General features: G+C 40.0%; 1 protein-coding gene across 2 annotated transcripts in view; it reads right to left on the bottom strand.

Annotated features, from left to right (window-relative positions):
* Positions 1–5,481, bottom strand: part of ASB15 (ankyrin repeat and SOCS box containing 15) — a 32,925-nt gene extending 27,444 nt beyond the window's left edge. For both annotated transcript variants that reach the window (XM_036327048.1, XM_036327049.1), the window contains exon 1: positions 5,395–5,481. The gene's annotated coding sequence lies outside the window, so the exon portion shown is untranslated. The remainder of the gene's footprint in view (positions 1–5,394) is intronic.
* Positions 5,482–12,974: the final 7,493 nt, after the last annotated feature.

A 12,974-nucleotide genomic window follows, 5' to 3' on the forward strand; every position in this document is an offset into this window, starting at 1 on the left:
AATTAAAGAGCATTTCCATTTTCCGGTTTTGTTAAGGCAATATAGTTATGTACAAACAATGGGCATTCTCATTTTCTGCATTTTGACCATCCATTTGTATAATGTTAAAGACATATTGAAGTCAATATAAAAAAAATATTTTGTAATAACTTTGGTTTTTATTTGGTGGCTACACACTTAGCTTTTTCAGATCCTTCGTTTTTTTCAGCACAAGCGGCAAGTCAAATAAAGGGCTTCCTTTGGCATCAGAGCCCACTAGTCCCCAAGAGATGTCAAAGAGAGGCGACACTGTCAGACCCAGGTCCTGCTCCACAGGCACCAGGGACTATTTACAAGCCAGGAGTTACAGCCATTCCCTCGTCATGGTATTTGCCTTGTCTTTTCTTTTTTCCTCCAGGTGAAGTTTTTTATTTTTATTTTTCAATTACAGTTTACATTCAATATTCTTTTTTGTTGTTTTCAGGTGTGCAGCATAGTGGTTAGACAATTCCATATGTTACAAAGTGCCCCCCCCACCCCCCCGATATTTCAAGTACCTACCTGGCACCATACATGGCGATTGCAGTAAATATTACTGATTGTATCCCTATGCTGTACTTCTTAATCTCTTCACCTTTTTCACCCAGCCCCCCAACCCCCCTCCCCTCTGGCAGCCCATCAGTCTAAAGAACAAAATAAACCAACAAACAAAATGGAAACAGACTCATAGGCGCAGAGAACAGACTGATGGTATTTGCCTTTTCCATCAGAGAGACATCCTGTGGATAACAGAGAGAACTAGAGCAGTTCAAACAGCATCTTTAACAGCACCTCTTGTTCTGCTAAATCCCTCTCTCTTTCTCTCTCCCCCCCCCCCCCCCAGGAAACAAAATTGGATGATCAAATATACACCACTGTGAAAATCAGCAAAAGAATAGATTAACCTTGTGTTTTCTTTCTCTGTCATACGTATGTTTTTTTGCCAAGTTCACTTCTAATTTTGGGACTGCATTAACTGAGGCTTAATTTCTAAGTAAATACACTAGTGATACACACTGTCATACTAGTTTAACTTGTATGCGGTTTCATATTATAAACTTAGACATTTTTAGTCTCCACTATTGATTTCCAAGTCAAATTCAGCCATGACAGAGATGTTGGAAGATGCATGCTAGCTTTTGAAAACGACACATAGAACAGAAAGAGGCTTTAGATTCACAAGTATGAGATTTCTTAGGAAATGGAAATGTAGACTAGAAAAGAGTAGAGTAAGCATGGCCCATGAAGAGACAAAATATGAATAAATGTGCCCTATCACTTCTAGGATGATAATGTGATTTTTAAAAAGCCCAATGCTTTGTCTGTGCTTTTTAATCTAGGAATCTTATAAAAATAATCAGAGATACGGAAAAAAATGTGTATGTGAAAATGTTCATCCCAGCCATATTTAAACTGACAACACATTAGAAACAATATAATCCCTAGCTGGTTTTGCTCGGTGGATAGAGCGTCAACCTGCGGACTGAAGGGTCCCAAGTTCAATTCCGGTCAAGGGCTTGATCCCCAGTGGGGGGCGTGCAGGAGGCAGCCGATCAATGATTCTCTCTCATCATTGATGTTTCTATCTCTCTCTCCCTCTCCCTTCCTTTCTGAAATCAATAAAAATATATTTTTTTAAAAAGAAACAATATAAAACGTCCAACAAGAGAGAATTTGTATAAGACAGTATTGTATACCCAAACAATGGAAAACTATATAGTTATTAAAATTCGTATCCTTGAAGACTATTCAATGCCAGGGAGAAAGCTTGGTGTGTGAGAGCGATGCTCATTTAATCAGACGTGACCAGCCACTTTGATTGACTTTATGGAGCCAGAGCTTACAGGGCCTTCCAGCAACTGGCCTGGCATCTGGCTCACAGGCCGAGCCTCAGGGGTGGAGAGATAGGCCACTTACGGACAAGCCGGGCACCTTGGTGACATTGGGAAGAGTGAAAATTGATCAAATTTGTAGTCAAGCAGGCGAAACCTGGTGGAGGGAGAGTCTTGGATTGAGAAAAAGCAGGAATCTGAACAACGGATTCACCTGAGCCATCCAAGCCTTTTCATTATCTAAGTTATTGTGTCTGTCTGCATGGCCCCGAAAGTGTTTTCCACTAATTAGTGTGTAGCAGCTCTGGAGCCAGGTGGGGCCAATACAGACAATAAAACAGCTACATTTGGTTTACACAACTGAGTTGTAAAGTAAAAAGTGCTCTGACTGCATCCAATAGCTACAATAACAATACAAATTCAATATCCCGAGACCTTCATAAAAACTGTTGCATACGCATACATGTATATGTATTTGAAAATGTACATCCATATATTCATCTAGATATATATGCTCTCTCTAAAAATATTTGTTCCTGGGCATGGTGTATTTTGTTTGACATGACCGAAGTTCCTGTCTGGTGCTCAAATCAAGTCATTTTCTGCTTGAAATTCAGTCAAAAAATAATGAGCATTTCTTTGCATTTCTTCAGGTTTATTTTGAATTCATGTTCAGGCCATTGATTTCTGCTGGAGACAGGTGAGTGTGGTAGTTGAACCTTCGTTCAAATCCTGCCCTCCCAGAGTAGCTGCCTCATTAGCTGTGTCTGGCATGTTGCAGGTAGTCAATAAACATTACTGTTAATATTCTGGAACTGCACCCCTCTGGAGTGGGAAAGTAGCATTTTAAAGCTCGTTGGGAGGTTTAGCTCTGTTCCTCAACCTCGAACAGGCACTCTGACACATTCGTCATTTCCCGCTCCTCCCTTTCCTCTCAAACCACTTCACTTCAGAGTTAAAGACCATTGGGTAGCTCCACCAGGAAATTCCACGTACACAGGCCCATCAAGTAATTTCCCAGGCTCAGCTCGAACACCAAAGTGGCAAGAAGCTTACTGTATCTCACACTGTCCTTCATCGTTGGCAAGCTTTAACAATGAGGACGAGCATTGAAGTTGAACCCATCTCCTCAAATCCTTGCTCTATGACCCGGGTATGCCTCAGAGCCACCCTGAGACAATGCTGTTCCTCTGCCACAGGTGGGCCTTTACACATCTCCCACGAAGGCTGGCAGGTCTCCACGGAGCCTTCTCCTCCCACGGCTGGACATGCGTCCTTCCTATGACGTAGGTTCACCTCTATCTACAATCTTGATTGCTTCCCTGTAAACACACTTCTTTAATATCCATCACTTTCTAAAAGAGGCTCTGGGCCATGGGCTCTGACGGCAGCTACAGTCAAATAAACACAGCATTAAGCGGGGTGACCATCTCCTTCTCCCCAGACACCATGGATCTGTCCATGTAGCCCAAGCTCAGATTAATTGGGGGGCTGTCATGCTACATACTTGATTCAAATCCTACAAGTCATATTTCCCCCCACATTATAGCAGTGCAATTCTATAATAGAATTTATTTCATTCTATTACATTTTCTTTCTTTCTTTTTTTAGATTTGACCTTTATTGCCGTCTGCTAAGATCTAATGCAGTGGTTCTCAACCTTCTGGCCCTTTAAATACAGTTCCTCATGTTGTGACCCAACCATAAAATTATTTTCGTTGCTACTTCATAACTGTAATGTTGCTACTGTTATGAATCATAGTGTAAATATCTGATATGCAGGATGGTCTTAGGCGACCCCTGTGAAAGGGTCGTTCGACTGCCAAAGGGGTCACGACTCACAGGTTGAGAACCACTGATCTAATGCATTTTCTATTCCTCCAAGTATTGTTCTATTTGCAGATTTGCATGTTTTCTCTATGACTATCTGTCCCATTAATGATGATAAATGTTAACAGAAATTGGCATAGGACAGAGGCCTTCAGGTTGATCTATTGTTTAGCACCCTTCAAGAAAATATGTTTATCCAGGTACAAATCCTCCCAAAGACACCAACATCTAGTATTAATGTTTCCTTTTCAATAACAAGACCAACATCAAGAGATACTTCCAAATACCTTGTTGAAATGCAGATGCACCTTATCTACATCCCCCTTCTCTACTAAGTAAAAAATACAAAGGAGAAGAGTTGACCCACCAGCTCTCAGTGATTATATTTTTTTCTAAGGATTTTCAGAACATCCTATCTGCTCACTCAAAAACAGGTATTCAGTGTCTGCTCTGTTCTAGTCACAGTGCTAGCACAAGGATCCATGCCCTCAGGGAGTTTGCTGCCCTTAAATAATGCGTTCTAGATCTTACCCACAGACAACATTAATCTCTTCCCTCCTCTCCTTTCCAAAGTTTTTGCAGAGTCAAGCTCACCATAGGTGCTTAATAAATATTTGTTATTGAATTTGATAATTATTATAAGTAATATCTATTGAGCGCTTACCTGTGACATGCATTTTGCTGAGCACATTAAATAGACTGTTATTTAATTTCTACAACACACTTTCCCCTCGTTTTACAGATGAGAAAACTAAGTGAGGCACAGAGTGGTTAGGTAACTGACCATGCAGTCATTTGATATTAGAGCAACACAGGTTTAACCACTACAGTACATGACTCAGCTACTCTCATGGAATTAATGAAAAGAGGGTCTCGCCTTGTAATCTTAATATTCATAAGCCTCAGAAAAAGTTTTGAAAGGGTTTAAGCAAACAACCAGCAAACCTATCAGACAACTCCAGCAGAAATATAAATATATTAGGTAAATATTCATTTGAAGTATTCCCATAAAAACAACAGAAGTCTAAAATTATATTTTATGAAATAATGTCCTCATCACAAAGCAGTGTTAGAACTTCCGTGTCCATATCACTGCTATTGCAAAGAAATAATTTTATTTTAGATATAGATGCTTTTTTAGAAGTTATCTGTTCATGTAAGAGCCAGATGGGTGATGGTATCAGATAAATTCTAAGGACTTTCCAACCACAAGATTATATTATTTAATTTGCAGAAGCAAATTTTTAATTCTATTGCCTTCCTTTTCTTCTAATTTAAAAGAATTTAGGGAATTTTTGATCTGAATAAAAAGCATCCATCTTTTACTATAGGTGATAAAAAGGCCTAGATAGAAGTTTATTTTAATTATTGATAATAATCATTCAACTTTTTTTTAGAAACTAGGGCCAGCTAAGACCCTTCCATAGTGTGTATATAAATATATTTATTCTTGATCTGTTTTTCTCACAATGCTATTGTTTATTGTGATGAATAACTATATAACTGAGTTAATACTCTATAAACAAACAAAACAACCCTGGCTTTATTCTATAATTAAAAAGGCCCTAGACAGGCAAACTGATGGTGATCAATTGGAAAGAAAGTAATGAGAAACTACCGTAATATGTATTTCCATCTGTTTCAAAGATTCTTAATACTAAACTATGTAATAAGCTATTTGGTGAGGTACAGATCGAATATTTCATAATCTCACCTTCTGGAATGATCGTCGTGTCATTCTTATCCAGGGCCTTGCCTTCCTAAACCAGAGGAAGTGCCTTGGAGCCAATGTGTCCCTCTGTGTATCTAAAATTAAGTGCCCAGTTGGTGGTTAAATTAAGATCTGACCTTGTACAACCGAAACATAAGTGGTTCTTGGCACACAGTAAAGTATTACCCATGACTTCTCTAGACGCTTCATCAAAAGAAACACAAACCCGCAAAGGTACAATAAGATTATCTGTGTCCTGATTGGTTCAAAGAACTCTCCTGGAGACAAATGATCTGCTAACCCAGCTGCAATGAGGGTTCCTGCAGGAGGAACAAAGCAGGACCCCTTGCATAGAATTAAACCATATTTTTCAGCCAGTTGTTCTAGAGACATGACATCTATGAGGCTGCACCTGCAGACCCAAATCCACTCTTCATCAATTTTAACTCACACTGCTTCTCATTCTTTATCGTTCAGACTCATGTGAAATCTCACTGAGTACGATCTTACTGTCATACAAATTTACTGTCTTTCCTTTGATTTGCATTTAATAGCTGTCAATGTGATGTACAGATCGGGTATGATAGTCAATGGCATCTAATCTGATCAAGAATCTTTAGGTCAGATTATAGAACAGTATATTCTAAAGAAAGTGAGCAGCCTATCCGAAGCAAGCAGAAAATCAGCATTTAAATTGGGGAGAGTTGTTTGTTTTCTGTTTAAAAACCCAGGAAGTTAGTGTCTTCACTGATTTTCTAATGAAAATAACCAGCCTTAGATTTGTTTTGACGTGGTCATGCTTGGATTAACTCGGGCCACAGTCAGCATTCACAGGGCCATCTGGCTTCTGTCCCCACCACTCCACTAAAGCAATTCTTCTTAAGGGTCTCAGTGACCTCCTAGTGTCTAGGCTAGGTTGATCACCACTTCTTGTTTCTTATTTTGCAGGCCCTCTTTTGGATTTGTTGCCCTTGGTTCCTTCCGTTTTCCTGAAACTCTTCACTCCCTAGGCTTAGAGGAGCATTGTATGCTTTTGTTTTCCTTCTTATCTCTCTGACCCATTCCTTTACTTGGTGTTAATGAATAAACACATGCATTATCATGAGCTTAGCAGTTTTATTTCAAAATGTGGGAAACCCTTAATCAGAGGACCTAACTCTTCTTTGCGATAGAAGAGGTTGTATTTGTTGGAGCAAACCTCAAGAAATATTTTGTATTTATGCTGCTATTGACCATGTCTTGAAAAAGTCAAGGTTGAAGGTTATAATTATTTTATAATTACTAATCTAATTTGGGAGTTTTCAATAAAGAGCTCTTCTAAAAGCACCCAGCATTGTGAAGTTCTTTGGTTTTTTACAATACTTTAAAAGGCTTACAATATTAAAAATTCATATAAAGAATTAGAGTATAATGCAAGTTATGAGAAAATGTATACTCAACATTTTAAAATGTGGTTCAGCACATTTCAGGAACATTTCTGCTCTTAGACCAATCAACTTGTGCCTGTTTTATCCATTTACAGAACAGTTATTATATATATCCTTATATCATAAAATATTTAAAATAATGGTTGCCCTAGCTCAGTGATGGCAAACCTTTTGAGCTTGGCGTGTCAGCATTTTGAAAAACCCTAACTTAACTCTGGTGCCATGTCACATATAGAAATTTTTTGATATTTGCAACCATAGTAAAACAAAGATGTATATTTTTGATATTTATTTTATATATTTAAATGCCATTTAATAAAGAAAAATCAACCAAAAAAATGAGTTCGCGTGTCACCTCTGACACGCGTGTCATAGGTTCGCCAACACTGCCCTAGCTGGTTTGGCTCAGTGAATAAAGCATCAGCCTGTGGACTGAAGGGTCCCAGGTCCAATTCTGATCAAGGGCACATGCCCGGGTTGCGGGCTCTATCCCCAGTAGGGGGTGCGCAGGAGGCAGCCGATTAGTGATTCTCTTTCATCATTGATGTGTCTATTCCTCTCTCCCTCTCCATTCCTCTCTGAAATCAATTTTTAAAAATTTATAAAATAATGCTTAAAATAAGACAAAAAGGAAAGGCTGTGTGGTAAATAAATGAAAATATGTTACTGATGACATAGCCCTATGAACAAGCTTTGTTTTACCACCTACTATCTCTGTCATGTTAGATTTGTTATTTAAATTTTCTGTCTCAATTTATTCATCTGTAAATTGGAAGTGATACTAAGAATGATAATAACCATAATAATGAAAATAACAGTAATCCAATGAACATGGTACCCACTATTTTTATGAAGTCTATCCCTCAAGTAGTTAATCATCTACTAGTATAAATACACAATAAAGCATGCTTTGAGTAATTCAAATGTTTAAAAGAATATCTGTTCATAATGCTAATAAGCACTTCCACATTTGCCTATTTTGGAAGTTGGCTTTTCCTGCTGGTTTTCTCCAAGTGCAAACACGGTATATCAGATTTTTTAACACTGCCTCTGATTTCTTTGGGACCCTCTGGTGAGGGGGAGTGTCAGGGAGGGGTGTGACCAAGCAGTGAAAGACTATTGAATAAGACTGTTGTTCTGAGGAAGGTACAATAATAACACTAACATCCAAATACATGTCGCTTCTATCTATATATAGCAAGAAATGCATGTCCTGTTTTAAGGTGATAATTATAGCAACTGATATGAGTCTTAGGTTGAAATGGCTGGACCACAGTGTTAGAGGCACTGTCCCTGGAACCACCCATTTTTTATTTTTGGAACAAGCCATTTGGGTAGCATTGTACCTGAACTTCCAGGGAGCAATGAAGCATCTGGTGTCCATGTTTAAAGGCACCTGCTGCTGTTATACATCTCACTTGCCCACAGGTACTCTGCGTTCCTTAAAACATGTATGGGGCATGCAGGCCTTTGACTGTGAATTAAAAATACAGCTCCTGCTATAGTTAGCCATACAATCACATCCATCCCCACACAAAAGGTTTTATCATATTCCTTTCTGATCCAGCCCATTTTTAAAATTATTATTATTATTACTATTTTAATCCTCACCTGAGTATATTTTTTCCATTGACGTTTAGAGAGAGTGGAAGGGAGGCAGAGAAGAAGGAGAGAGAGAAAAACTGGTGTGAGAGAGACACAGCAATTGGTTGCCTCCCACACATGCCCAGTGTGGGGAGGGGATGGAACCTGCAACGCAGGTAAGTGCCCTTGACCAGAATTGAACCTGGGAACCTTCAGTTCGAAGACTGATGCTCTAACCACTGAGCAAAACCAGCTAGGGCCTTTTCTTTCTTCTGTTCTTTCCCTGCTCTGCTCCATTCTCCCAATACATCGTTGCTAGCAGCTATATCTCATATGACTCTCCATGAGTCACGTGCCAGCTTGGGCCTCCCTTCCAGGGCTCCCTAAAGTAGGATTTAGGGAATAAGGAGAAATTCCCTTTCCTATTTGAATAAATTTGTTTCTGTAACCATTGAACAAGGCTAAACCATTTATTTTTCAGAATGTTTAACCTGTAAAAGTGAATCTCAAAGAGGGGGAATTAATACACAATTCAAATGCAAGATTATTTGAGTTCGTTGTTCAGATAATTAAATCCCACAATTAAAAACTGCAGCCCAATAAAAAAAAAAAAAAAAGAACTGCAGCCATGCCCTGACCGGTTTGGCCAGTGGATAGAGCGTCGGCCTGCAGACTGAAGGGTCCCAGGTTCAATTCCAGTCAAGGGCATGTACCTTGGTTGCGGGCACATCCCCAGTGGGGGGCATGCAGGAGGCAGCTGATCGATGTTTCTCTCTCATTGATGTTTCTGACTCTCTATCCCTCTCCCTTCTTCTCTGTAAAAAATCAATAAAAATAAATTTAAAACAAAAACAAAAACTGCAGCCAGGGAAGTGCTCACACACTCATATACCCATCTATTCCTTCACTGGTACCATACTATTTTAATTATTACAGCTTCATAGAGTGATGTGGTATTTCGGAGGGCAAGTCCTCCCTCATAATTGTTCTTTTAAAAATATTTTTATTTCACACATAATCTCTTTCAGATATGGAATTGTGACTAAGACTAGACTCATTTGGGAAGAGCTGACATGTCTAAATATTTAATACCCCAACCCAGGAATATGGTATGTCTCAATTTATTAAAAACTTCTCTTCGAACTTTAGATCGAGAACCAAGATGGCGGCATAGGTTAACGCCGGAGTTTGCTGCTTTGAACAACTACTTCAAAAGTGAAACCAAAAAACGGAAGGGACATCACCCAGAACCACAGGAACGCTGGCTGAGTGGAAGTCCTACAACTAGGAGGAAAGAGAAACGCATACGGACACTCAGAGGAGGCGCAGTGCTGAAGTCAAACTCTGAGGTGCGGAGTGCGCCGAGCGGGCTGGTGGCGGAGGGCGCGGTTGGAGTTTTCAATCGGGAGGGAGTCGCAGAATCTGAGCTCCAGATCCAGGCGAGTCTTTAGGGACCCAGACTCAAACGGGAGAAGCGGGACTGTCTGCCTTCGGTCAGAGCGAGTGCAGCTTTCTCTCCGAGCTTTGCAGCGGGTGCTGGGACTCAGAGAGGCAGAGCCCCTGGGGACAGGACTGAGAGCCGCCATAACTGCTCTCTCCGGCCCACCCTGTTGATCCTGTTCGACCCGCCCCGCCCAAGCCCTGCACAGAGGCATTTGCCAGATAGCCTCAGGCAAAGGCTAGATTAGCACCTCCCTAGAGGACAGAAGTTCTCTCACTGCAGACACAGCTGATTCTCACAGCCACTTGGCCTGGAGGTCAAACCCTCCCTGGAATTAGCTACAACAATCAAGATTTAACTATAAGACCTCGAACAAAGACCACTAGGGGGTGCACCAAGGAAGCATAACAAAATGCGGAGACAAAGAAACAGGACAAAATTGTCAATGGAAGATATAGAGTTCAGAACCACACTTTTAAGGTCTCTCAAGAACTGTTTAGAAGCCGCCGATAAACTTAATGAGATCTACAAGAAAACTAATGAGACCCTCGATCTTATATTGGGGAACCAACTAGAAATTAAGCATACACGGACTGAAATAACGAATATTATACAGACTCCCGACAGCAGACCAGAGGAGCGCAAGAATCAAGTCAATGATTTGAAATGCGAGGAAGCAAAAAACACCCAACTGGAAAAGCAAAATGAAAAAAGAATCCAAAAATGCGAGGATAGTGTAAGGAGCCTCTGGGACAGCTTCAAGCGTACCAACATCAGAATTATAGGGGTGCCAGAAGATGAGAGAGAGCAAGATATTGAAAACCTATTTGAAGAAATAATGACAGAAAACTTCCCCCACCTGGTGCAAGAAATGGACTTACAGGTGCAAGAAGCGCGGAGAACCCCAAACAAAAGGAATCCAAAGAGGACCACACCAAGACACATCATAATTAAAATGCCAAGAGCAAAAGATAAAGAGAGAATCTTAAAAACAGCAAGAGAAAGAAACTCAGTTACCTACAAGGGAATACCCATACGACTGTCAGCTGATTTCTCAACAGAAACTTTGCAGGCCAGAAGGGAGTGGCAAGAAATATTCAAAGTGATGAATACCAAGAACCTACAACCAAGATTACTTTATCCAGCAAAGCTATCATTCAGAATTGAAGGTCAGATAAAGAGCTTCACAGATAAGGAAAAGCTAAAGGAGTTCATCACCACCAAACCAGGATTATATGAAATGCTGAAAGGTATCCTTTAAGAAGAGGAAGAGGAAGAGGAAGAAAAAGGTAAAGATACTAATTATGAACAACAAATATGCATCTATCAACAAGTGAATCTAAGAATCAAGTGAATAAATAATCTGATGAGCAGAATGAACTGTTGATTATAATAGAATCAGGGACATAGAAAGGGAATGGACTGACTATTCCTGGGGGGGAAAGGGGTGTGGGAGATGCGGGAAGAGACTGGACAAAAATCGTGCACCTATGGATGAGGACAGTGGGTAGGGAGTGAGGGCGGAGGGTGGGGCGGGAACTGGGAGGAGGGGAGTTATGGGGGGAAAAAAAGAGGAACAAATGTAATAATCTGAACAATAAAGATTTAATTAAAAAAAAAAACAAAAAAAACCAAACTTCTCTTCGAACTTTATACAGAATCATAATTTTTATTTGTCTTGACTATCTATTTATTCCTCCGTATCTTGTAATTTTGATTTCTTTGGGAATAGAATTGTTTTTCCTCGGTATATTTCAATTGGTTATTTCTGGCACATTGAAAGCTAGCTCTCTTTGTGTATTTCTTTTGTTTCAGTTGCCCTTTCAGACCTCTTATTTGTTCTGATAATTTTAGGTTGATTTTCTTGCATTCTTGACTTTCTGTACACAGTGCTGAGTGGTCGGAAATCTTATGAGGAACATTACACTAGTGCAGTGGTTCTCAACCTGTGGGTCGTGACCCCTTTGGTGGTCGAACGACCCTTTCACAGGGGTCGCCTAAGACCATCCTGCATATCAGATATTTACATTATGATTCATAACAGTAGCAACATTACAGTTATGAAGTGGCAACGAAAATAATTTATGGTTGGGTCACAACATGAGGAACTGTATTTAAAGGGCCAGAAGGTTCAGAACCACTGTACTAGTGTGTTAGGGAGGAAACAGTGATTCTATTATGAAACATTTAGATCAAATCATTAGTATTTTAACACTAACGCTAGGTATAATTTCTAAGGAGTGCTGGCTCTCAGGCTTGGCTCTCATTGGAATCACCAGGGAGCTGTAGGAAATGCTGTTGCCTCAGCCCCTCCCCAGATACTCTAATTCTTGGCCAGGAGGACATTGAAAGCTCTTCAGGGATTCTAATGTGTTGCCAAGCTTAGGAACCACATCTATGTATAGAGTGATCTAATATAAAAATTTCGCAGTCATACAAAAGTCAGTTTCTTTCATTCCCAATTGTTAACTTTGTTCTTTGATTTCCCTAACTCCTGATTTTAAAGAAAAACATATTTTAAAATATGTATTCATTCTTACTTAGTGTTAAAATCACTCCTTCACTTATTCAACAAGTACTTTCTGAACAGTGTTATGTGCCAGATGAACTGTGTGGCTACTCAGGATCCAGCAATGAATACAACATATTACCACCTAACCTGCAGGGATTTTTCTCTGTTTGTGAGGGGGGAGGCCAGGATGGAGCCTAAGCATTCTGAATGATGGACTTGCCTTTAACCATGATGAAAAAGGTGTCAGAGGAGCAGCTTTGAGAGGAGGAACGGGAGCTCAGCCAGGATTGTGCAAAGCTTGACACATCTATGGAAGTCCAAGCGGAGCTTTGTGAGGCCAAGCTTCTGGGGCAAGTCTGACCTGGAGACATAAGTTAGTGATAGTTAAAGCCATGAGGCCAGATAAGTTTATCAAACCAGCATGTGGAGACAAAAATAAAGACATTCAAGGGACGAGCCCTGGGATTAATTACAAGCAATGAGACAAAGGGAAGAAAACTATTTGCAGCAGAAAGGAGGGATCAACTGTATCAAATTCTGCTGCTAGCTCAAGTACGATGAGGACTAAGAACTAACCAGTGAACTTAACAACACGTAGATTTGTTTTCTATTCTAGAAT

This window comes from Myotis myotis, unplaced genomic scaffold (assembly GCF_014108235.1).
Source record: "Myotis myotis isolate mMyoMyo1 unplaced genomic scaffold, mMyoMyo1.p scaffold_m19_p_11, whole genome shotgun sequence".
In the NCBI taxonomy this organism is placed as follows: domain Eukaryota; kingdom Metazoa; phylum Chordata; class Mammalia; order Chiroptera; family Vespertilionidae; genus Myotis; species Myotis myotis.